Raw genomic sequence first — 22,858 nt, 5'->3', positions numbered from 1 at the left:
CATTTTGAAGAAGTCCACATTGTTTTCCAAAGTAGCTGCACCATTTTATGATCTTACCAGAAGCCTATGCGAGTATCAAAATCCCCACATTCTCACTGATTATCTCCTGTATTCGGATTACAGTTGTCCTATTGGTTATAATATGGTAAGGCATTAGAATTTTGCTTTGCATCTTCCTCGTGACTAATGATTTTGAGCATCTTTCAGGTACATGTGCTTGTCAGTTATTTGTGTATCTTCTTTAAAGATATGACTGCTCAAATTCTTTGCTCATTTTTAAATTGCACTGTTTGGCTTTTTATTACTCAGTTATTATGTATTTCCATTTTTAAATGGTACCATTAATAGAAAAAATTGTTTAATTTTGATTGAGTTTGATTGAGTGTTTGGATTATGAATGCCAACTATTCCTCATTTGAAGGTGCTACTCTAGTCTATTTTGGGGTGACCTAGAAACCTGCTTATATTGTGTTAGCCCTAGAACAGGAGAAGGCTGTGCAACAGGTCCAGACTGCCATGTCAGCTGTTCCACTTTGCCACTTGGGCCACATGATTCAGGGGATCCAGTGGTGTGGAAAGTACCCGTGCTAAAGAGGGATGGTTCTCAGAGCTCTCGTCGGGTCCCAAACATGAATCTCAGTGTGGAGCTTAAAACAGCCATCCTTTGCAGAAATACACACCTTTTGAGAAACAGGGCTTGGCTTGCCTTAGTAAAGACTGACTGCTTAACCAGGGCCAGCACATGCAGCCTGAGCTGCTCATCACGAACTAGGGGTTATTTGATGTGCCAAGCCATAATGTTGGGCGTGTACAGCACATTCCATCATCAAAATGGGATCAGGCCCGAGCAGGCTCTGAAGGCCTGTATAACAAATAAGTTATACAAAGTGGTCTAAATATCTGGTTTCCACCACTGATGTATGGTCTTCTCTCTCCTAGCCCATACCAGTGGACTCCCTACAGACAGTTGACAAGGGAAGAGAAGAGTCAGGCCTGGTTTACTCATGGTTCTGGATGATATGCATGTATCATCCAAAAGTAGGCAGCTATAGCACTACATCCCTCTATGTGACATCCCTAAAGGACAGTAGTAAAGGGAAATTCTTCTAGAGTGCAGTATTCTGAGCAGCATACCTGGTTCTTCACTTTGCTTGGAAAGAGAAATGGCTAGCCATGCTATTACACAGTGATTCATGGGCTGTGGCCAGTCATTTGACCAGATGGACAGGGAGTTGGAAGGAACATAATTGGAAAGCTGGTAACAAGGAACTCTGTGGAAGTGGTATGTGGATAGACCTCTCTGAATGGGCATGTGTCCCTTGTCAGTGCTTACCAAAGAGTGACATTGCAGAGGAGACTTTTAATAATCAAGTAAATAGGATAAACCATGCAGTGGTTATCAGTACGTTCTTTCCCCAAACACCCCGGATCTCATGAATGGGTCTATGAACAAAGTGACCACTGTGTAAGTAATGGAGGTTATGCATGGACCCAGCAACATGGACTTCCATTCACAAGGTTGATGTGGCTACAGCTACCCACTGAATGTCCAGACTGCCAGCAACATAGGTCAATACCATGACCCCTATTGGCATTATTCCCAAGGCTGCTCAGCCAGCAACCTGGTAACAGGTTAATTACACCCCTTCCATAAGAGAAGGTGTAGCATTTTGTTCTTACTGGAACAGAAATTTACTCTGGATAATTTGTCTTCCCTGAAGGCAATGTTTATGCCAAACTACCATCCATGGATATACAGAATGGCTTATCCACAGTCATGGTGTTCCATATAGCCTGCTTCCAATCAAGGAACTCAACTCACAGCCAAAGGAGTGTGGCATTGGGCCCATGCTCAAGAAATTCACCAGTCTTTCTTTTTCTCCACCATCTTGAAGCATGATGGAATGGCTTTTTGAAAACTAAGTTACAATACCAGCTAGGTGACAATACCTTGTAGCATCGGGCACCATTTTCCAAAAGGCTGTACATGTTCTGAATTAGCATCCAATATATGGTATTATTTTTCCCATAACCAAAATTCACAGAGCCAGGAATCAAGGGATGGAAATGGGAATGGCGTTCCTCACTTTTACTCCTTCTGACCCACTAGCAAAATTTTTCTTTCTGAGACTTTATCCTTTACTGGCCTGCAGGTCTTATTTCCAGAGGAATTAATTTTCTGTCAGGCAACTCAAAAATGACCCCCTTGAACTGAAAGTTAAGGCTGCAGCCCAGCTACTTTGGGGTCCTCATATCTCTGAATCAACAGGCAAAGAAGGGCATTAAGTTACTCATTTTGGTGATTGAATCTAACTACCAAGGGGGGAAATTGGAAAGCTATGCTACAACAGAGTCAGGAAGAACATGTCTGGAAGACAGGAGATCCCTTAGGGCATCTTTTAGTATTACCATGCCCTTTGATTAATGTCGATTGAAAACCACAATCCAACCCAGGAGGGATATTAATGGCCCAGACTCTAGGAATGAAGGTTTTGATGACCCCACAGGTAAAGAACCACAGTCAGCTGAAGTGCTAGCTGAAGACATAGAAAATACTGAATGAGTAGTAGAAGAAAGTAGTTATAAAAAGCAGCTACAACCATGTGATCAGTTACAAAAAAGAGGACTGAAATTGTCATAAGTATTTCCCCTTTATTTTGCTATCAGTATATGTATGTATATATACATCTTTGATATATATGACATATGGTGAGATATATATGCATATATATGTGTTATATTTGCATTTTTTTCTCTTATTCCCTTACTGTGTAACATTAGATATATTCACTAGATATCATTGTACTTAAGTTCTATCACATTAGGTGGAATTATGATCTTGTTATTGTCTTTATTTGAAAAATTAAATATGGTTTAAGGAGCTATATATGGAAAAAAAAAAAGGAGCTAAATATGGATACCAAGATGGCAAGGAGTGGAGTTGTAATGGTCAATTTTATGTATAAATTTGTCTGTACCACAGGGTGCTCAGATTTCACCTTATTTCTATATATCAGTAACATTTTTTAATTGTTCCCTTTATATCTTCTTTATCCTATTGTATTTGGTGTTTTTTTATTTGCAGAGGTATGTTTTGGGCTGACTTGAAGATCTCCCTATGATCTACACCACTTGGTAGTTACTCTCTTTTGCAGTACCAACCATTTGAGAATGGTGTGATTCTCAAACCAACGCTTGTGATTTCCTTCTAACAAATATATGGCAAAGGTGATGAGATATCGCTCTCATGATTACATTACATTATATTGTAAAGATGGGAGGTAATTATGTTTGATAAGACATGCTCTTATCAATAGAGCTACTTAAAATTCTGAATAAGCAAGTTACCATGAATCCAGAAGAAAATGAATTCTGCCAACAACAGCTTGAGTGAGCTTGGCAGCAGACCCTTCCCAGCCAAGCCTCTTGATAAGAAACCAGCCTTGGCTGATACCCTCCTCAAATTACTATACCTCATCATAATGAATACTAGTTCTTCAATACCTACATTTAAACCAGATTTCAAGGTTTTCTCTCAGATTATCATAGTATTTTCAGACTTAAAAAAATTATACTGTATTTTGATACTGTAGCCTCAATAAATTTGATATATTAGTCTCTGATTTTCAGGATTCAAATGAACTATTATAATTTATTTAACTTTCTCTTTGCCACCTGTCTTAACAATAAATGGAAAAGGACATCCCAGGAAGATTTTCATATGTGAATGTGTCAGAAAGTTCACTTGGGTTAGAGGTTATGTGTCTTAAAGTTACATTGCACAGCTTTTTTTCCATGATATATTTCTTTATTTCAAAATTACCTGCCTTGATGGCTAGAAAAATATCTTCCAAAAAAAAAAAAAAAAGGCACTGTATGTTGAATACCCAATGATTATGACTAACATAACGATGCATTGCTTATACCGTATCTTTTTTTTTATTTAAAGATTTTATTTATTCATTTGACAGACAGAGATCACAAGTAGGCAGAGGGGCAGGCAGAGAGAGCGAGAGGAGGAAGCAGGATCCCTGCTGAGCAGAGAGCCCGATGCAGGGCTCGATCCCAGGACTCTGGGATCATGACCTGAGCCTAAGGCAGAGGCTTAACCCACTGAGCCACTCAGGTGCCCTATGCCGTATTTTCTTAATCTTTTATTTCTTTTCTTTTCATTTTCTTTTTCTTTTTTTTTTTTTTAATTTCAGTGTTTCATTCATGACCAGGTTACAGTTTAGGGCAATATTAAGAGATAAATGTAATTAACTGTAAATATTAAACTGAATATGTGGACTATATAGTCCCCTTTGTCTTAGTAAACGCTTTGCGCTAATGTTATCAAATTCAATTCAATGTACCCTCCATTGTACATGGTACTGGCTATAGAAAGGAGAATTGAAAGACATGGCATTTGCTCTCCTGGAGCCTAAAGTGTTTGAGTCCACTACTTCAACTGCTTGCACAGACATCTAATTTATTAGGATAAAAAATGGAAATGAATGGAAAACTAATATACCCTAATCCTAAGAACTATATTCTATTAACATGAAATAGGGAAATGCAGCAAATTAGAAGCTATTTGAGAGAACATATAATAATTTCCCATTCCTACTCTCTAAATATTTCTAAAATGAATGGAGAATGAAGAAGGTAGAAAATTGTTAGAGAATATGAATTATATTACTGCAATGATATTTTCAAACGCAACAGTTATGAACACATTTTTAAAAGAACATAATATTTAATATCAATTATCACTTCTCAATAATAAAAATAAGAATATATTTGGAACCTAATGTTGTAGATATATAACTATGATTACCAATAATGCATTTTATCGTTTAGAAGCTTAGAAAGAAAATGAAATTTTTTTTTCAAGATTTTTTTTATTTGTCAGAGAGAGAGTGCACACAAACAGGGGGAGCAGCAGGCAGAGCAGACAGAGGGAGAAGCAGGCTCCCAGCCGAGTAGGGAGCCCCAGGCGGGACTCCATCCCAGGACTCTGGGACCACGACCTAAGCTGAAGGCAAATGCCCAACCAACTGAGCCACCCAGGCATCCCAGAAAGAAAATGTATTTTTTAGCTGAAAGTTTGGTAACTAGCAGTAATAGTCATTACTGGAAAAGTAATGGCAGTAAAAGAATCACTTGAAAAATAAGGATAGTTTGGAGAATTAAGTAAAGATGAAATGTTAGTAACTCAGAGAGAAAAGGACTTTAATGTTACTGTAGAGATCAAGCCATTTAACTATATTAGATGTCTCTGAATCATTTAGATTTTGAAACTAAGTTCTCACAATAATAGTTTTATATAAAATATAAATGTTAGAAATCAAGTTATGCCAAAAAAACCCCCTAATGTCTCCCTATATAATAAGCTTATGCCAATTTTTGGAAATACACAATATTTTTCAATATTATTAAAGAATATAAATACTGGTGAGAAAATATTTCAGTTCTTCTCTCTATAAGCAGTAATGTCATCTGAAGTTAAATTTCCTATAGGGTTTACATCCAAGAAGATATGTGAAAAACATAAATAGAAAACTATTACTATTACTAGTTGAACATATAAAGAATAATTTATTTGCTGAAAAAAAAATCATTAGTTTTTTTTTTTTTTATTCCTTAAGTAGGTAACATTGTTCTACAACATTGAAAAAGTGAATGAGATTAAGAGGCTCTTTGCATTTCTATAAGAGGAATGTAAGGTTTTCTTGAAGTATGTTATCCACATTTCATCTCATTTTCATTACTTAAATCTACCCTAAAATTAAAAGTCCAATATTATTGATGAACCCCATCATTTAATCAATTGTGGGAAACTATTTAGAACCAACTCTACATTTCAGTAGTTAAACATTTTACTATCATTTCTCGAATTCCTCCATACTTCTAAATGCACAAAACCTTCTTTTAGGGGGATTATTTTTGTCCATCTCTAACTACAGTGCTCCAGTAAGGGCTACTAATTGGTAGCTAGTACATCTCTGGACACCTGAGCAGCTCTATGATCTGAAGTGAGGCCAACCAGAGTTCTTGTCCACTATTTCCAAGTTTAAACTAAAAGGAAAGGAGTTCATCCTTTCTGGCAGTGGAGCTGGAAAAACATAACCCAAGACGTCACTGGTTTTCATAATTCTAGCTTAGTTGAAAAAGTCAGCATAATAGAATAAAGCCAAAACACAGAACAGAATAGAAAGGAAGAAATAAAAATAAAAAGGAGTCCTACTGGAATTGTGCTGGTTAACATAATTTATATCTCTACCTTTTCCACAGTTGATTGTGTGAGCTAAAAATCACTTAGTTGTTTTATTGTGCTTTTATTTATTTGTTTGGCTTTGTGTTTACCTTTGGTATAATGGACTCATGACCAAGGTTCAGATTTACTTTGGATCTACAAGGACCCATGAAATCATCTTAGCGGTCATTTTACAGTAACTCCAAGTATAATTACAATTGGCATACTTAATATTTGGCATAACTCCCACATCAATTATTTGGTTTGTGGGGTAAGGTCTCTTATAACACAGAAGGCAAAATAAAGACTAAAAATGCCACTCTGCCAAGATGGTAAATAGAAAACAATAATGCATCTTGGGCCAAATAGTATAAATTAATAAAGATCTAAAGGATGCAGAAGCAATGGTTCCCATCATATCTCTGTTTCCTTCACCAGTCTGGCTCTTGCAGAAAACCGATGGATCCTGGAGGATGATTATAAGCTATGACCAACTCAAACAAGTAACATGCCCAATTGCAGTACCACATATGTAGTCTTTGCTAAAACAGATTAATGGCCTTGGATGCAAGAATGCCATATTTATTTGGTGAATGCTTTCTTTTTTATTATTTATTGTTAATAGAAAGAGGATTAGAAACATTTTCACATTTATGTGGAATAGATAACAAAACACATTTACAATTTTGCCCCAGAGCTATATCGCCTCTTCTGTCCTCCATCATTTAATAGATCTGAACCATTTGGATATTCAAACACATCACATTAATCCACTACATTATATTAATTAAGATGAATAATCAAGAAATATTTATCACTTTAATGGCCCTAGCAAGACAAATGTCCTCAGAAAGTAGGAAATAAACCATATGCAGATACAGAGGCCTGAGGTATCATATTTAGTGGAAGCAGACAGCATTTCTCTTCTCAAGCTCCAAAATCATATAGATGTAATAAATACACATTATTAAATTTGAGTGTAATACACTCATATTTGAAAAATTAAGTTTCAAGAAAGGATGTTTTAAAATAGGAAGTAAAATAAATAATTTGCAATCATAATATTTGCATATTTGTTTTTCTAAACAAAAACATTGTGATTTAATTTCTTTGATTTTCAAATCAGTCTGTATTAATACATATCTTAATGATTTATGACTCAGACTCTTTTAACACTTGGATTTGATTGCTGTGGCATTAATCAATGTACAAAATCAACTTCAAATTCCATATAATTAGTATTGCTTCAAGGAAGAATATTGTCAGAATTAAAGATTCTCCAGTGTGAAAATAATTAAAGTGTTAAAATTTTTGGCAGAGTTTATTAGCACTGTGAGTGATTCTAACTTTGCTGGTCTTATAGGATTTAATGACAGCTTTTGCACTTAATAGAAATAATAAACCAATATGTGCAGAATATATATTTTTAAAAACCCAAGTATTATCACTTTTGATTACCTAGGTTAATCACAGAAAACAGTAAGTTAATAATTTAAAACAAAAACACTTTTCATTAATCATTAACACTTTTCACTAAATATTAATATGTTGCTTTTCAGAATACATTTTTTCCGTAGATTTAACTTCCCAATTATGTCTTTTGACCTTTAAGGTAAAATTAAAACTAATTTACAATTTAATTCAAATGACTTCACCATTATCCCCTTTTCAACTCTTTTATTTAAAATATTTTCTTTCTTTACTGTTACACATCTTTAAACACAAAGCACATTCTACTTTTTTGTCATATTTAACATGAAAAGTATTTTTTAATCTTAATATTAAAAATGTTCTAATAACATTTTCTCCCATTATCCTTTTGGTGGGAAAGACCATGTAAAGCTTTAAAGTTCACACTTAAAATAAAAAGAAAGCAAGTAAATGATACTATTAAAAAATCGGGACTATACTATGATTTTTTAATTACATGAGAATATTAAGCATTTAAGTGTTTCCTTTAAAAAGTGAATACAGCTGGGATTCTTTATGCTTACATTTTTTTTTCAGAATATGCTTTTAACAATATCTAACAGAACTGGAAACATCAAAAGTTTTCAAAGATCATGTTTATCACCTGATACATATTATAAAAAAATAAATGTACATCCCAATTGATATATAGAGTTCTTAAAATTAATATTAATTGACTAAGTCAAAAATGTTTCCATTATTTAATTGAGCCATCTGTAATCTGTGACATTTACACTATGAAGCATTTTAGAAAGAGAACAAAGAGATCCAATTACAAGAAATCATTCTGAACACATGAAATGACCTCCTTAATAAAATTATAATTACCTTAATTTCCTTTCAATAAAATATAACTTTTAGTAATAATAATGTCAATATCAGTGTTAATAGTCTTCAACTTTTTTTTTCTTACTTTAGGTGAGTAAAATAAAGAATCTCATGCTTCTTTGCAGTGCTTAATTTATGGGTACATGAAACTTAAAAATATCTTTTTCTCTGCTTAAAACAAATTATGATGTCTTTTTGCAAGAGAATTATTTCTTTACTTCCATAAATCTTTTAGAATCTTTGTTTGGTATGATATAAATTTTGATTTTGAGTTCTACACTAATATACATGGGATACAAATAATTTGTTAACATTACTTTATTCACATTTATAGATGACTGTTTCTTAAAAGAGATAATATAAGCTCATATTTCTCTCAACTAATTATTACCTGTAATACTTAAGAAGGCAGAGGAAAGAACAACTCTATAAACTTGCAACAAGATTTTTAGCAAAAGTGAGCTAGTGGCTGTCTTGCAAATATTTGTTGAAAATTCAAAATTAAATGGTTGCTGAATGTTGTTACTAGTTATGGCATGGTTATATTATATGGTTATGTATACAATATGTACATTGTGTGTATACACACACATACACACACACACACATACATATTGAAATCAATACCACTAACAATTTCAATTATAGAATCTAAAAGTTTCTAGTAAAACTTAAAGGAAATCCAAAATTGACACCCTTTTTTATTGTTCTTATCTTTCTTTCTACAAGTCTTGATAACACACCTCCCATTATGGAAAAAACATCATTTGAAGAATTATACTATCACAGTTTGGACCTTTACACCTAACAAAAATGCTCTTGGGACACCTCAGTGGCTCAGTCAGTTGAGCATCGACTCCAGATTTTGGCTCAGATCATGATAACAGGGTCCTGGGACTGAGACCCAAGTCAGGCTCTGAGCTCAAGGCAGAGTCTGTTTGTCCCTTTCCCTCTGCTTCTTCCCCGCTCACTCTCTCTCTTTTTCTTCCAAATAAATAAATAAATAATATATACATATATATATATTTTTTAATAAAATATATTTTTAAATGGCCTTAGTTGACTTAGAAATTAAACAAAGTCAAGAATTTCAAAACAGCAAAATGCAAAAAAAAATCAGATTCTCGTATTTATTTTCTCTTAAATGGATAAGTAGATTAATTATCTAAAATAAAATAATTTAGGAAGAAAATGTGAAGCCTTTTTTGATGCAGTAATTATCCTTTTTTTGATTGTGTCAGCTTAAAATATTTAAATACTTTAATTTAGCTATATGCTTGGTTTAGTTGGATTAAATTAAGTACACAGATTTTTAAATATATATTGCTAAAAAGAACAGCTTAGAATAAATAATAGCAGGGTTTGTAGGAGAGGAGAAAATTATGATTAATGATCTCATAAATATTCAGCCCGTTTGGAACAATTAGTAGAATATAATATAAAATACAAGGTAAGTGTTTTAGAAACTAAACAAGTAAAGGTTATTACAATAATAAGCTAGCCATTTCTCAAACTAGATGAATGAGAAATAAGCTGCTTCCTGTATTTTGTTTCTGTGACTATATTTCTTCATACACAATTTGAGAGTAGCCTGAAGTCAAATAAATAGGTCAATCACTGAGTTACTTAGTTTCTGGTCCCTCAGACACAGTCTTCTTACAACATCATCCTGCCAAATGTAGGCTTTTTATTGACAAGTCTATTGATTTCCTGATTAATGTACAACTCTTTTATTGGCATTTGCTACAGGAGACATAATTTTAATGTTTGTATGATCAATAGTTCCATCAACATTAAAAATTCCTACTGTTAGTTTGAATGGCTTTAACTAAAGGGAATTGCATTTTTCTTGATTAATATGGGAAAAACTGGTTAATATTAGCAAATCAAGGAAAATGAATGTTTTATGTGGTGTTTTATTATAGTTTACTCTCAAACAAAGGAGAAAAATAAAAACAGCACACAAAAAAATTCTTTAGTAATTTCTCATAAATACTCCAGTAGATGCTAGCTGTTGGAGATATTAAAAAAAAACAAATACTTACACTTTTACGACCTTCATTTTCTAGTCTTATTAAAGCCAAATCTCTAAATACATGTTACAAAAAGTATAAAGTTCTGAATTTTCAAAAGGACTAATCAATTTAATTGCAGTAATGGAATTCTATGATGGTAATACTACTTTAAAAAAAAAATATTTTATTTATTTATTTATTTTAGAGAGAGTGAGAACAGGGGGAGGAGCAGAGGGAGAAGGACAAGCAGACTCAGAGCTGAACCCTGAGTCTGATGTGGGGCTGATCCCATGACCCTGAGATCATGACCTGATCCAAAATCAAGAGTCGGACATTTAACTGACTATACCACCTAGGTATGCTGGTAAAAAGCTTTTAATCAATTTAATGAAAGTAATGTAATTTAATGATGGTAATACTACCTTTTAGATTTAAAACATCCATATATTAAATGAGACACCTCAGATGGATTCCCTAAAATATAATAATGTTGTACTTAAATAATTGTGATAGATTTTACAATTATCTGAATTTTGCTAAATATATATTTTTATTTATCATATTAAAAATGAAATGAATTAAGACCAAATGGGATTTACTACAGGTATTCAAGGTTGGTTCAACATTCAAGAATACATCAGTGTATCCAGTATATCAAGAGGTTAAAGGATAAAAATTATATAATCTCATCAGTTGATACAGAAAAAGCATTTGATAATATCCAACATCCATTTATGATAGAAACTCGGAAAACTGGGAATAGAGGAAGAAGTCCTCAATTTGGTAAAGAACATCAACAAGTAACTTTCAGCTAACATTATATTTTATGATGAAAGACAAAATGTTTTTCATCTAAGATGAAATAACAAAGCCTGGGTGTTTACAAAGCATGGATGTCTACTATTATTCACCATTACTTTAAAGAACACAACCAAAAGCATGATCTATAAAAGGAAAAAAAAAATAGTTGGCTGTTTGTTAAAATGGAAAAACTTTTGTTCTGCAAAAATACTTTTAAGAGAATGAAGTTGAGCTGTATACTGAGAGAAAATATTTGCAAAATATGTATCTGGTTAAGAGCATGTCTCCAAAGTGTATAGAGAACCTGAGAACCCAATGACGAGAAAACAAAACAATCCAACTGTGTAATACGGAAAAGGCCCAAACAGATGTTTTTCCAAGAAAGATATACAGATAGCAAATAGCACAAGTTAAGATACTCAACATTATCTGTCATTAGGGAAATGTAAATTACAACACTGTGAGGTAGCACTAAATATCTATTTAAAGGCTTCATTTCAAAAAAATGGAAAAGAACAATTGATGGTGAGAATGTTCAGCAATAGGAACTCTCATTCATTGCTGATGGGAATGCAAAATGGTACGGCCAGTTTGGAAGAGAGTTCACCATCTTACAAAATGGAACATAATCTTACGTTGTGTTCTAGAAATTTACTATTAGGTATTTACTAACTCATTTGAAAACACCAAAACCTGTAAGTGAATATTTATAGCAACTTTATTCATTATTGCCAAAACAGGAAGCAACCAAGATATCCTTCAATAGGTTACTAGATAAATGAATTGTGGTAAGCGAATACAAATGGAATATTATTCAGAAATAACAAAGTAATAAGCCATGCAAAGGCATAAATGAATTTTAAATGAATATTGATGGGTGAAAGAAGCCAGTGTGAAAAGACAACATACTTTGTAATTACATTTATATAACATTTTGGAAAAGGAAAAACTATAGAAATAATAGCAGGTCAGTTGTTGATAAGAGTTTAAGGTGCAGAGTTAATAGGTAAAACACAAGGGATTTTTAATGTTCTTAAGTGAAACTATTCTAGATGAAACTGCAGTGGTGAACACATGACATAGTCCTTTTGTCAAAACACATAGAAATTTTTAGCACTAAGAGTCAGCCTCAATGTAGTCAAATAAATAATCATTGAGGAACTAAGAAATTCCAAGATGAAATTTAGATTTTGACATAATAATGTAACTTTTGCATATGTATGAAATAACCTCACTGAAAAAAATGGAGGAAAATATACTGGAAATGAGTGGATTCCGTATGAATAAAGGCAAAAGAAACCATACATGAGTACTTTAATTTAATAAAGTTGTTATCCACAGAGGTAAGGATTGACAATTCTAAAACCACTATATATTTTATATATTTTTATATTTATGTACTATATATTGTTATTTTATTATATAGTTATATAAATACTTGTTTCTTTTTACTTTTTTAATGTGTCTACAAGAAAATCCTGAATTATATATGTGGCTCACATTGTATAACAATCGAACAGTGCTGTTCTAAGTTGTCATATGTCCAAAACAAATTCTGAATTTTTGAGGGTTCCACTGAGCCAGCAGGTATAGCTTTATATGATTTAATATGTTCAAACTTATTTCTGAAAGTCCCATTTTAATAATTTCTACCTCAGATTTATTGAACTGTTAAGTAACAGGATGTCAGATGATGGGAAACAGGTTTCTCACAGTTGGAGTGGGACGTTACAGATAATCAAGGTGGGTAAAGCTAGAGTGAGCCACGTGGTAATAAGACAGATTGGAGACATTAGTATGAACTAATGCTTACTTTAAGATAGATGTCTACATACAGAAATATTTATAGATATGTTTATAGCCACAGCTTACTATACTCATATATATTTCCTTTCTCTGTCAGCTCACAGTGCCAATGTGCAAAGATACTTCAAAAGCAGTAAGTACACTTGGACCCAAATTCTGGTCTCTAATGTTATTTTTTAATAAAAGAAGCCTGAGCTCCTTACCTGGTTGATTCTAGAACTGAGACAGAAAATACACACTATTAAAAAAAAAAAAAGAATAAAAGGAAATACACACTATTAGCCTGGAGCATCTTATAATTCCAGAAAGTAAGGTAGTTTTTAAATACACACACACACACACACACACACACACACACAATGATGGGGGACACCTAGGAGCCAACTGGACAAGTTCCCATTAGCCAAAGTCAAACAAAAATATAAGGTAGTACTGGATTATAATACAAAACCTAAAATAAATTTCTGAAAGTCTATACTGATAATAAATTAATAAAAAAATAAAAACATCAACAGAGGAGAAATGACAAATCTCCCAAGCAAAGAATTCCAATAATTGGTGTAGAAACCCACACTTGTGTAGACTGTAACTTCCTACTCCCTGAGGCATGCATAGTGACTTCTTTTCAAAGAATGCTTTATGGAAAGGAAGAAAAAGCTGTAGTTTTACAGTGGAGAAAAAATGAAAAATACTGCTTCAGCCAGATGATCAAACTTAATATGAACAGTGCTAAATCGTGATAAATCATGCAAATCATGTACCCTTAATATGAGATGATGAGACTCTCACTTTACTTCTGTGGATTTCCTGCCCCCAAACCATAACTTCATTCTAATTATGAAGGAAAACAAACAAACAAACAAACAAAAAGACAAATTCCAATAGAGAGATATTCCACAAAATATCTTGTCAAGCTGAGAGCTTGTCTCAGCTCTCAAGGTAATCTTCGTAAAAGAAGAGCCTAAGGAAACAGGACTAAATGTAATTAATATGATATCCTGGATTGGATCCCAGAACCAAAAAAGGACATAAGCGATGATGATAGATAGATAGATAGATAGATAGATAGAAAGAAAGAAAGATAGAGGAAATCTAAATATAGTATGACTTTAGGTATAGTCATTATTTGTGACAAAGGTACTATATTGACATAACATGTTGGTTATAGATGAAATATTGTGAGATATGTGGGAGCTCTCAAACTATATCTTTAATTTTTCTGTAAACTTAAAAGTGCTTTGAAAATAAAGTTTACTAGGAAATGAATCAGGGGGGCTTGGGTGGCTTAGTCAGTTAAGTGTCCGACTCTTGCTTTCACCTCAGGTCATCATTGCAGGGTCATGAGACAGAGCCCTGTGTTGGGCTCCACACTGGGTGTGGGGCCCGTTTAAGATTTCTTTCTCCCTCTCCTTCCCCCTCCTGCCAACCCTTGCATGCCCTCTTTCTCTCTCTCATATTAAAAGAAAAGAAATAAATCAGAAAAAAAAGACACACTTCTTAATTAACCGTATAACATAATTTCTAAACCTTGTGAATCTGATATCAATTAATAAATAATAAATTAATATAATTTATGTTTTAATTAAAATTCACATGGAGAATTAGAATTAAAATGCTGAAATTTAGCTATGATCTATGTTCTCAATTTATAGTGAATAAATCATTCTGATCAAACTGTAAAATTCGAGATCACATTCGCAATAAGTGAAAATGTTTTCCCTTAATTTTTCACCTATTTGGCAATAGGTGAGATCTCATAAATCTTTTGAAACTTGGAAAATCCCCCTTCAAATACTTTATAAGAGGCACTTAAAACTAGTGAGCAAGTGTAAGTTTTATTAAGCATCTGCCTTTGACTCAGTCATGATCCCAATGGCCCTGGGTTTGAGTCCCTCAACAGGCTCCCTGCTCAGCAGGGAGTCTGCTTATCCCTCTGCGCCTCCTCTCTGATTGTGCCCCACCCCCCACTCTTTTTCTCTCCAAAAATTAAAAAAAAAAAAAAAAAAACCCAAAGAACAAACCACACAGTCTTAAAAAAAAAAAATACATTGTAAAAAATGTCACGAAAATGTCTTATTTAAATTCCTTAAAGTTTTCAAACAACTGGCATTCACATAATCTCATTTTGATATGATTTTAAACTGAAGTTCACAGGATAAGTTCTATAATGTCCATTTTGCAAAAGAAGAAAACACCTCCTGGAAATTAAGTGATCGGATTGAACTAGTACTTTCACTTAAACCCAAGTCTTCTAATTCAAAGTCTTGTCATCTTCTCTCTGTTCTTTGTTTCCTTTGATATCTTACAGCAGGCTGCGTAATCACTGTCAACAGGACAGTAGAAATGGCTTCTCATGCCATTTAGCAATGTATGACCTTGAGGAAAACAAATGAAACAGGATAGGTTTAACTTGGAATATTATCCTTTTTAATGGCATTTTGGAAAACCAGTACATTGACATTTTGATCGTTGCATGTACAATTACGATGATTCCCTGTTTATTATCATTCTATCCTTCTCTATTTGAGCAAGATTAAACTTTAACTAGGAATTTAAATTCCGAATTCACCCTACATTACATTATGTATTAGCTTGTTATTATATTATATTTTCATATTTATAAGTGTAGAATTTACTGAAAAAATGGTGCTAATAAATTACTCTTTCTTTTCCAACTCATCTTTCTTAACAGCTTCATTGATAACATATTTCTCCAGATACCTACTTATTTACTCTCTTATAACCAATAATCACCGAGATGTGGCAAGTTCCTATGTTTATTTGCTAATTTTGAAGTACAATTGTGGAACTTCCTTATTGGACCTGTGAGTTTGGTGGGGGTGGTGAAGGGCTCTTTCTCTGCCACTAATGAGAAGAAATGATGTCTACGACAAATCTAATTGAAAATGTGAGGATCGCATGTCCCTATATTCCTAAAATCCTTCAAAATAACTGTGGGATGCCACTGTGTCTTCCATGAAAGAACATAGCACAGTAAATTTTTATGTGAGGCAAATTTTTTCCACTTTGATCTTTAGAATTATCTCACCATTACTGTGTTTAGACCTTGCGATTCTTCTCTGGGTCTGGCTTAGATCGTAGGAGAAAATTAGGAGTGGAATTTGGCTAGGAGATAGAAATGACTGCCAGTATGTTCCATCACTCAAATGCTAGTTGTTCCGTTAAATTTAGCTCAAATACAATCAACCCTCACTAAGCAAGATCCCCTCTTGGCCTAACCGATTCTCATTAATTGTCAGTTCTATAACTTCCACAGATTCACACTATCAAACATACCTACCTGGAAACCTTTGCAACCACGTAAATCTGTTTTTTCAACTATTGTCAGAAAATTAAGAATGTCCTTTACTTAACATAAACTGCTCTGATCTAACCAGGTACATCAACAATGATTTACTCATCATTAAATGTAATAGTGAAGAAAACTGTTAGAACTTTTATAAAAATTAAAATAATAAAACTCTTTTGAAAAATGAATTGTGGTAGAAAGATGTCTGGGATTCCTGCCAAGGTGCTTGCCCCTATTACATGCCTCCTGGATAATTCCATCATGTGGAGTATGAGAAGGAGTTTGAGAATATGACAGGATAATCGCTTCTGGCATTATATGAGGTTATACAACATTCTATTGTAATGATGGCTAAAATGAAAAATATAAGAAATAATAAGTGTTGGTGAGGATGTGGAGAAAGAGGAACCCTGATGCACTGCTCATGGAAAGGTAAACTGTTGCAGCCACTGTGGAAAACAGTATAGCTATTCTTCAAAAAATTAAAAATAGAAACTCCCTATGATCTGGTAATTTCACTACTGGATATTTACCCAAAGAAAATGAAAACACTAATTTGAAAAGATATATGCACGCCCATGTTTACTGCAGTAATATTTATAATAGCCAAGATATGGAAGCAACCAAAGAGTCCACTGATACACAAATGGATAAGGAAGATGTGGTATATATATGTAGACTATATATATATATATATTCATATGTATTACATACTCATAAAAAAGATGATATTGTTCCATTTGCAGCAACACGAATGGACTTAGAGGGTATTATGCTAAGTGAAGTAAGTCAGACTGAGAAAGATAAATACCATATGATTTCACTCATGTGTGTAACTAAAAAAAAAAAAAGAATAAATAAACAAAAAGTAGAATCAGACCTATAAATACTGGTAATTGAGAATAAACTGATAATTGACAGGGGTAGGAGGTGGACAAAATGGGAGAAGGAGAGTGGGAAATACAGGCTTCCAGTTAGGGAATGAATAAGTTACAGGAATAAAAGGCAGAGCATAAGCAATACAGTTAAAGGTATTATAATAGTGTATGGTGACAGAGGGAGCTACACTTGTGGTAGGCATATCATAATGTATAAACTTGCTGAATCAGTATGTTGTAAGCATGAAACTAACATAACATTGTGTCAGCTACTCTCAAATTAAAAACAACAACAACCATAAAAACATGTTTCAAAAGGAATTCAATTATAGTGTACTAGAGAGTGATTCCCGCTGACTTCAACTAATTTAGCTGCCATGTTAGGAGTGGGCCACATAGTTAGGACTTGAGGGCAAATCAAATTGCTGAAAGTGTCCCCCAGTTTAGAGTCCTCAAGAAAGTATGACTTCAGTCTGCCATGAGAAACTGAGCTCTGCCCCCAACCAGTGACCTTGGAAGAGGATACCAAACCTCAGATGAGACAGTGACCCTTATAAACTTTGATGTCAGCCTAGTGAGATGCTAAGTAGAGGACCCAATTAATCTATACCCAAACTCCTATTATAAATGCAAGCTAATATATTTGTACTGTTTTAAGTGGCTAAATTTGTGGTAATTTTTTCATAACAGAAGATTAATGCAAATATATTATTTGGGAAATCTAAGAATTCAATTAATTAAAATCCAATAATCATTATATAATTAAAATATAGTTATATATTTACTGATTATTTTAGTATCCTCTTTTCACAGTAGTCTCAGTTTTGACAATAATTTATATGGTTAAGCTATTCATGTACCATATTTAATTTGCTAGGAAATTCTGTTAGCTCCACCTTTCTCCCACTTCCAATAACTTCTCCCACTTCCATTGCTACCACCAGAGCTAAGCCATCCTTAGCTTAGGACTTAATTGGAGGACTGAAAAAGTCTTATAATATTTCTTTATTTCTAATCTCATCCACCTGCATTTACATATACACTTGTATATTGATCCTCAACACAGATGATAAACTTAACATAGATCATGTCACTCCTAAGCCTGAAATTCTACAGTACTTCCTTATTTCACTCAGAGTAAAAGCCAACATCTTTGCAATGATTATCAAGACCTATAAGGTCCAGCATTGTCTTTCTATCACTAGTTCCAATCGTTGAACACACTAGGTCTACTTGGACCTTAGAACCTTTCTTTCCTTTGGTTGTTCTTTCTGCCTTAAATGCTCTTTCCAGAGATATTGGATGGCTAACTAACTCTTCTTTGTAACTTGACTCAAATCTGACCTTCAGTGATGTCCACCTGGTCCAAACATTTTAGTGCAACAGATCACTACTCTCCTTACTTTATTGCCTCACCTGCTTTTTTAAAATAGCACTTATTGTCTCCTAGCATGTATTATTTGCTTACTCATTGCTTTTCCTCACTCCCAGTATAGATTCCATGATTAGAAGAAATGTTAATAGGTTTGTATCTGGAATTGTGTTTGGCACTCAGTACATACTCAATAAACATGTGTTGAATAAATAAATCCATGCAGGAAAAGTTTTTTTTCTAATCCTTGGCTATAGAAACCCTCTGATATTTGCCTCAACTTGAATCAACACTTTCTTCCCTTTCTTAATGCTTCTGTGGATTATATCACATTTCTTTATAAATTTTAGGTTGAATTTAAACACACACATAAAAGTCATTCTTTACTTCTTTTAGATTTATATTTCCTTGATCATTTATTAAATGATCTATGAGGGACCTTGTCTTTCCCAATTTTGGGAACGTTTGGCACGTGTTTGGCACATACCCTTGCACAGATAGATGCTCAATTATTGAGACTGTAAAACTTGCATAAGAGACATAGATGAACCTAGCAGTCATTTCTTGGGCAATTTTTAAAAATTTGCTTAAATTGCTCACTTAGAAAACACTGATGAGATGTTGGGGACAATCCACCTAGATAGTATTAGACAAAAACTGATTTGGATTTTTTAAAAAAATTGTATTATTTTGGCAATTAATCAAGTGGATAAGTCACATATGTGTAATTACAACTAAATTGTACTGATATTCTTTTAATTAATATGGGTAAAGAATAAAATGACCTTTTAATGAAAAATGCTTTATATTTCCATATATATTTAGAGTATATTTTAAAAAAATCCTCCAACTTTGTGTTATCAGAATACAGAAATGCATCTTTTTTTTAGTCTAAGGGGGCTGGTGGGATCTTGAAAAACAGTAGCTTGAGTTACTACAAAGGTGGATGAGAAGACCTAGTATGTAAGAGTCTAACTATTTTACCCATTTTGACATTCAACAGGCTTCCTTGTTTCTTGATCAGTCCCTCTGCAAATTAAAATTGTGTAATGGAAGTGACACAACATAACTCCTATAATTCCCCTAATAATACTGAGAATCCTTTCTCAATAAATTAACACTGTCATTTTTATTATTTAAAAGTAGTGATGTAATTCCATCATTTAGAGCTTGACTTATTTTACTAATTTTTTTTTAAAGATTTTATTTATTTATTTGACAGAGAGAGACAACAGAGCAAGAAAGGGAACACAAGCAGGGGGAGTGGGAGAGGGGGGAAGTAGGCTTCACCCAGAGCAGGGAGCCTGATGTGGGGCTCAATCTCAGGACCCTGGATCATGACCTGAGTTGAAGGTAGACACTTAATGACTGAGCCAGCCAGGCACCCCTTTACTAAGTTATTTTAATGTAGATAATGCTTTATGAATCACCTGTAAGATATTAAATTTAATAACTAAGTCAGCTGACAAAAACGACATTAAGATGTCTTATCTGTCAGCGACATATTATTGACTTTATGTCAGTGGGTCTATAATAGATTTAAAATTAAAGGTAACTGAGCTATGTGGGGCTTATGCTCCTACAGGGAATAATGGACAATCCACAGCACATCAGTCTTAGAAGTCATTAAATAATTCTTCATTAAGGGGAATAGTGATGAGATGGCAGAGAAGAAAAAAAAAATCGTTGCAAATTTTAACTAGTAGCTTCTACATATTAAAAAAAGAAGAAAGGCAAAGGAACTAAAAAATCTAAGAAAAGGAGGAATGACCTTAACCGGGAGTTTAAATTCAACCTAAAAAATCAAATACAATATGATATAATCTGGGGAAGAGTGGGAGATGAAGGAAGTGCAGGTGGTTCAAGCTGGGGCAGGTGGCATGAGGTTGCTCCAGGCAAAGAATATTATTTCAGCTTCAGGCATTTTGAACTGAGAGTTGGGTAAGAAGAGAAAAAACTAAGGTCATTTAGGTATATTATTAAAGTTTTGAGAAGGAACTGGTAAAAGTTTCTGATGACTTGGGTATTTTGAAACCCTACCTGACTAATACTTGTCAGAAAAAGGTGATCAGTACTGTAAAATGCAGGTCGTATCTTAATCTGTAATCACATGCAGAGTTTGAATGATGAGTCAATGGTGAATATACTGAATAAGAACTTTTTACAATATAAATAAATTCAAGAACTCTAGATCTAGCAAGAAAAAAGTTACATAATTATCATTATTGTACCTGGTTTTAAGATTTTCTGGTAGGTCTCTTAGAAGGAATTTGCAGATAAACTATTATGTAGTCATTTCTTCAACATATTTATTTAAATGTGTGGCATAAATTTTATTTAGCCTTCTCACCCAACCTTTTACAGAATTTTTACAATAATTTCTACATAGACATTAGTAACAAAGAAATTTAGTAACAAGTACTTAGATATTAATACGTGAAATTTAAGGTGCAGTTTTTTCCAGGAATGGTCTTTTTAGACACAATGCCAATATGTAAAATGCTAAATTTTCCATTAATAACATAAATATAAGAAACTGAACAAAAGCCCAACATTTCCCTCACTGTATAGTAATAGTAACTGTATAGTCCCATTACTGTATAGTAATATCACATTTCTTACAATTTAAACAGATCACCACATAAAATTTTTATTTGGGCATTGATGCATTTGTTTATGCCCACCACACCCACTAGAATATAAACCATGTTTTTCATATGAGATCCTTAGGGCTTAGAACAGTGCCATGTATACAGAAGGCACTTAAGAATAAATACATCCAGGACATGTTTCCAAAAGCCTTCCTGATTAATATAAAAGAAACTTAAAAGGAATCATGAGGTCACATTATTCTTCCTTTCTATATTTAACCATATGAACAAGGACAGAGACCAGAAGCAAGGTCTGAATACAGTTAAATCATAAAGAAGACCTACACTATACCTGGCTTTGGAAGATAAATCATCAAGTTAGGCAAAATCAGAACCCTAGCTAAATTATTTTGGAAAGTTGCTACTTAAAGACTTTGATGATGGGATGCCTACAGGGTAGGTTAAAATGCTTAGTCCCAAAGATCCATTGGCTTCATGTAGGAAGTAATGAGAAGAGTCATTTACAAATAAAGAATAAAAAGGTAAGGACAGGAAGTTTTTATTCTTTGGTGTAAACCAGGATTTTAAGATGTGTGGAAAATTAATTGCTGTTAGAGAAAAATCTTGCTTGATCTTAGTTATTATGTATTAGTAGAATGTACTTAACTTAGGTTTGCTATGTTATATATCCTTTTCCTGTATATGACTATAGTCATTGGTTGAATGATTTAAACAGTTTAATTATTACAGTGAAAACTCTGGACTTTATTTTATTTTTTTAAAGAGAAATATGAAAAAAATGTAACTTAATGCTTTCATTTATTCAGAAAAAAACTAATTTACTGGCTCTTGAAAATACTCCTACCAACTATCCAAACTGTGGTAATAGTATCCAAACCACCATAAGCCAGAACTGCAAATATTAACCCTATGTTTACAAGAGTTGAAATTTACTGAGTGCTTACTATGTACTATGTGTCAGGAGCTCTTGTAATTAACTTTTATATGTATAGGCTCTTAACCCTTGGAAGAGCCCTGTGAGAAAATAATATCCTTGCTTTTCAACTGGGGAATCGAGGACAGAAAAATACCTAGTGAATTGCCTCAGGGCATGCAAAACCAAAGGGAATCTGGGAAGTTTTACTTAGAACTTTGGTCTTAATCATCATGTTTTACTGACTCCCATTAAGATACCATGAGCACAAAGCACATTTGTTACAATTTTTCCACTGGATTTCAGAATACATCAAAGATGTAAAGTGCCCACCTTCAGCTCAGGTCATGATCCCAGGGTCCTGGGCTTGAGTCCCACATTGGGCTCCCTGCTCAGCGGGAAGCCTGCTTCTCCCTCTCCCACTCCCCTTGCTGTGTTCCCTCTCTTGCTGTCTCTCTGTGTCAAATAAATAAATAAAAATCTTAAAATAAATATACCATATATATCTATATATATCTATATCTATATATCTATCTATGTATACATACACACAACATAATTACTTTTAAGAAAATATTTCAAAACTGAGATACACCTTAAGCAAGCCACAAGCAG

This window comes from Neovison vison, chromosome 2 (assembly GCF_020171115.1).
Source record: "Neovison vison isolate M4711 chromosome 2, ASM_NN_V1, whole genome shotgun sequence".
In the NCBI taxonomy this organism is placed as follows: domain Eukaryota; kingdom Metazoa; phylum Chordata; class Mammalia; order Carnivora; family Mustelidae; genus Neogale; species Neogale vison.
This window is presented reverse-complemented; position numbering follows the sequence as displayed.